This window comes from Palaemon carinicauda, chromosome 23, assembly GCF_036898095.1.
Source record: "Palaemon carinicauda isolate YSFRI2023 chromosome 23, ASM3689809v2, whole genome shotgun sequence".
In the NCBI taxonomy this organism is placed as follows: domain Eukaryota; kingdom Metazoa; phylum Arthropoda; class Malacostraca; order Decapoda; family Palaemonidae; genus Palaemon; species Palaemon carinicauda.
This window is the reverse complement of record NC_090747.1, coordinates 37,140,686-37,146,066: the sequence shown is the minus strand read 5'-3', so window position 1 is coordinate 37,146,066 and position 5,381 is coordinate 37,140,686. Positions and strand designations below refer to the sequence as shown.

At 41.9% G+C, this 5,381-nt stretch overlaps 1 pseudogene; it reads left to right on the top strand.

Annotated features, from left to right (window-relative positions):
• Nucleotides 1-4,312: 4,312 nt before the first annotated feature.
• LOC137617543 (uncharacterized) overlaps nt 4,313-5,381 on the top strand; it is an 11,939-nt pseudogene continuing 10,870 nt past the window's right edge.

Genomic DNA, 5,381 nt, shown 5'->3' with positions numbered 1-5,381 from the left:
GGAAGCATACCAGAGCATTAGTGTATCTGTGGATTTTTAATCAGTACCCTAACCTTATAGCAACCTTTTCTATGGTCATGGTGACCACATGAGACAAGGGACGTTACTGTTATTCGTTACCATCACTAATCATAACCAATGTTAGTGCTTCCTGCCTCCTACAGGGAAGAGTCATTCTAGACAGTAGAAAAGGGATCTTGAGGTTAACATACATAGTATGACCAAACATAAGTACACACTGGATATATAAATAGTCTCATAGTTGTATATTTGCTAAAATAACATCAGTGTCTCTTATATCTATTATTTGATGCATACAAATATATGAAGGATACTTACTTTGGTAAGTTGAAGAACTTTGGCATGTATACATACAATTGTCTGGCGAAGGTGGACGCACTACATTCTAATAGACATTTATTACTACTAATAACTAATAGATGTTCAGTAAAACAAATGTAGTATGACAATGGGATTATACCTGTAACAAGTACAGAGACTATATTTCCTTCTTGAAAGAAGAAATGATGAGTGCCACTCTCAGACTGAAGAAAATTATAAAACAATTTCTCTTCATAATTCCTCTACTGGTTACTTTTATCTGCACTGCGTACTTCGCACACCGGCACTAGTGCTATCTGTATAATTCCACACCTGGGATTTTGAACAGAGCTAGTGTTATCATGGTGACACTTAATTAAAAGAAGTCACACCTAAGAAGAGTGACCTCTTCTCCCTTTAATTGATAGTCCCAGTCAATTAGCTGTTCATCGTAGAATTAGACGGCAGGTTAAATATTCTACCTGGAGTCACCACATATTGCTTCAGATCATGGATTTGTCTAGCATAGTGTATGTAGAACACTCTGGATGATTCTCATCCGTTACATGTGCGAGGACATGTGGGGTCCCAAACCAAAAACTGTTTACTACAGTAATTAGGGGGCAGGTTTTGATACACTAGCTGCCGCCGCTACGAAGTGTTTCAGTTCATGCACTTGTTTTGCATAGTGTTTGTGAAACACTCTGGATGATTTCCATCCAGTGTATGAACGAAGGCGCTCAAAGTCCATATACTGAAAGAAGTTCAGTGATGAAGCAATCTTTCTCGGATCATGACCTGCGGGAGTACTATCCGGATCCGCTCTATGAATAAAGTAGGTGAGCTTCGCCCTTAGTTGTTTTATGGATAAATTTGATCCAGAAGTTTCTCCTTTAAAGAGCTGTCCTCCCCTGAAGTCTGAAGTTCTATGAAGATAGACCTTTAGACACTCTAAAGAACATAGAGAGTTATCTTCCTTTAGATGGCAGATTCTCCAGGGACCCCACCTCTTAGTGGGTAGCTCGTTTTTAGCAAGAAAGGATGGATCAGGAAATAGATTTAGTTCTCCTACTTCCGTGAAGTGAATGTGACCCTCATCTCTGGTTAGGGCCACTATTTCACTAACTCTAGCCCTGGAGGCGATAGCGAACAGGAAAATAACCTTTTGGGTTAGATCCTTAAGAGAATAATCTTCATTGTTCACATATGAGGCATAATGTAAGACCTTGTCCAAAAACCAAGAGATGGGCTTTGGTGGTACCGCGGGCTTAAGCCTAGCACATGTCTTTGGAATCTTATTAAAGATTTCATTCGCCAGATCCACTTGAAAGGCATATAGTAGAGGCCTAGTCAAGGCTGACTTGCACGTATTTATCGTATTGGCCGCCAGACTTAGGCTATGAAGGTGTACAAAGAAGGACAGACAGAAGTTCATTGAAATTTCTTTCGGTCCTTGTATTCTTCTAAGAATTCTATATTGCCTTTTGAGATCACAAACCTTTTTCTAACCACTAGAGCGAGAAAATCATGAAATAAAGGTTTTGGGTTCTCTGTGATAAAACGAAGGCAGTTAATTTTGGAATCTTCGGAAATATACCTAGGGTTAGAGCTAGGACCAGCCTCGTCTAGTCTATCAGCCCCACTAGAGGATCCTCGTATGCGGCTATATAGCGAGGTAGTTTCTTGAAGACGCTCGTGATGAAGAAGTCGAATTGCAGTTCCGGGACTTGTTCCCATCTGGGCAGGAATATGTCTGCGACCCTGGACCATTCCAACTCTATCGGTTTGTATCGAAATAGAGTATCCACCGTCACATCGTGGATCAGATGTAAATGACCTGCTGGTAGGTGCCGTCCTTTTAAGAGAGGGATGGGTAACTTCACGAAGACTGAATGAGACGTTCGAATGAGACGTCTTAGTATCGCTTTGGTGTCCCTGATCAGTCGTAGGGAGCCTGATCTGTGTGGAGGGGTCTTCCCCGACCATGAAAGGACCAGTAGAGTTTTGGGACTTTCGTGCTCTAATTTCTGTTAGAGAAGTAATTAAAGAGGGACCGATCTCAGTCTTTTCTTATCTCTTCAAGTGTTTGATGCGTGTTTTCTCCAAGCTCTTAACGCATCTTTCCGGTGTGCCCTTAGCACAAGGTCTGTCACTATATCGAACTGGGGAAAGTTTAGCACTTTATCCTGTTTGCGTTTTAGTATTCTGACTGAATATCTGAGTCTCCTGACAGACCTCACGAGCTCCTTTTATATTTCCAAAGGAGAGGAGAGTTGATGTGACTGAAGGCTTCGATGGTTTTTTAAACATCGAAACCCCTGAGCTGGAGAAAGTCCAGACTTCTAGAAGCCTATCTTGCATCCGTGATGTCCTAGGAACCAGGTCATCTCTTTGAATGCACATTGGCCGGACACTTCGGGTGCTGCCCACTCCAGCCTCTTGATCAGGTATATTAATAGCTGAACTATTTCTATGCTTGAATTTGACGTTACTAAGTTCGTCAATCCTTTGAAAATACTTAGAACTGTGAGTCCGACACGTATCTTCCCTATGATGAATGTTACTCTTTGTAACATGAATTGTAGATAGGAGGAAGGGGGGTGGTTGACTGGAAGGTTCGGAAGGATACCTTTCAGGTCTGACAAGACTACGAACGCCCTTAATTGGAATAAGGTCCATATGTTCAGAAGGATTAACCTTCAGAACTTGCTGTTTTTTATGAACTTGTTGAGTGGCGACAAGTTCAGAATGGCTCATTGATATCTTGAGTCCTTCTCGTGAACACGAAGCAGCCTTCCCTGGAACTCGATGAGCTAAAGTTTTCTTACTACCTGTATGCTCTATAGCTCTCAGGTATACTCCTCCAGGAGGGTTTTGAACTGTAGGAGAAGATAAGGAAATGATGGTAGGGACATTTCTGTTTCCCATCAATGGCTCATCTTGAATAGGCTTTGGACCGAAGGATCGAAGGTCCTGCGATCCTGAGGGAAAGTTCCTCCTAGCCGAAGCGTCTTTATGCTTCGAGTAATCAGTAGGCTTAGACTTTTAACCATCTGCCTGTAGCATCGTGGTCACTGGAATAGTGGGATGTTGTTGACCAGCCCGGATATTTCCAGCATTTCCAATCTTCTTTTTAGGTTGGGGACCCACAACCACAGAAGATTTTCTCTCTGAAGGAATGCCCCATTTTTGGAGAAGACTTATGTTCTCTATGGTGGCGTTCTTAATTACTTCCTTAGTGACCTTGTGTGGGAAGAGCTCTTTACCCCAGATGTTGGAAGATATTAGCTTCCTTGTTTCGTGTTTTACTGTTGCATCAGCGAACACAAACTCTCTACATGCTCTCCTAGCCTTCATAAAGGCGTAAAGGTCCTTCACCAAGATAGCCATATGCATTTTGGCTATGACTAAGAGCATGTCTGGGGTACTCTCGAAGGTTGAACATAACTCTATGTAGTTTTGTAGAGAAAGGGATGTCGCAAGTCTCTCCTTTGACTCCTATTTATTACACAAGAGCAACTCAGACAATTTAGGGAGACATACCTTGAATTGTCGACTTGCGACGTCCTTGTCTAATTTTCCTACTGAAAATGTCAAATAGACTTCCTTCCAATCCTTTTCCTGTCAGGGAAAAGCTGGTGACAAAGTCTTGCACTCATTGAGTGTGGGACATGGCTTACCCGCCTCTACCGCTTTGGCAACAGAAGTAAATGCCTTCCAGATAAAGGGGAATGAGAGTGAAGTAGGAGCAAGAAAGGAAGGGTGTCCGTTATTCAGTGAGAATACCTTCGACTCTGAATAGCACGCCTTTCTTAGACTAGCTGAAAGGATAGTCTGTGCCTTATCATGGTCGAGAATCAAGACCTCCTTTGGTTCCATTCCTTTTCTCGACTTTGGTTCGTACTCCAGTCGAACCCAACAATTAGGGAAAGCATTAAAGCTTGGCCAAAATTAAATTTTGTCCAAAGGAACAGCACCTATTTTCTCTGAGATGCAGAGATTGCCATTTGAAATCGGCATCTGCTCCGTGAAACTTAAGGGATTGGTTACGGAGCATGTTGGTAGGTCTTGATTCATGGGTCGTTTGACTGACCCCTGGGAAGTGACAAGAGAAACTTTACGAGGATCTATCTTGCCTTCTACTTCCTGCTTTTTGTTTTGTCTACGAAAGCTTTCTATTTGATTCTTCAGTTGGATACATAATTGTACCACATTATCCAAATTAGGGGTAGAAGACGAAGATGTCGACATTGATGGCTCTAAAGCCGGCATAGGCGGAGGAAATTCCGACGCAACATTTTCCTCTTCTACCTTGGGGCATTTCTTGCCCTTAATCCCAAAGGTTTTCTGGCCGTCAGGGGATGTAGTTGGGTCCTGAGGCACTACTGTTTCCTCACTTGCTTCCGGAAATAGTAGCTTACGCATCCTATTAATAGGTAGGAAAGGTCCCGGAGAGATCTTTTGAAAGCCTCTCACCCAGTTGCGTAATTTATATTGAGCTGTATCCCTAATCTCCATAGACTTGGGATTTTCAAAACCTTCGTACACAGAAAATCACGCTAATTTTTTTCCATAATTCCACATTAGAAAGTCGAGAAAAATAATTGGAATGCATACCATTTTTACATCATATTTGGCTAAGACATGTGTATATATACTTGTATGATGTATGATCTTTTTTGTGAATACTAATGAAACAAGATAGCCTATTAACATTACGTTTAAAAGATATTCATTTATTACAACAACCGTTTTTAATACCAATACATGGACAGCATTCTCAGAGCCCGCCTTTCGTTCAGACGTGAAGAGTGTGCTTGAAGTCAACAGCTTTAAAACTAGTGATCTTGTGGTAGAGAGGGAGTGTGTGACTGTCAGGACAAATGTGAGGTGTAGAGAAGACTTTCAACTGCGGAAAGATATATTTTGCGTTCAGAATCGTATGTGCTTTAACACTTACTCCGTGGGGCAAAGGAAATTATTTCCCCAAACTCTGAAATGTCACCATGGATTCCAACACAAAGGCGTCAAGAAGACATATACTGGGTAAGCATTAGCTA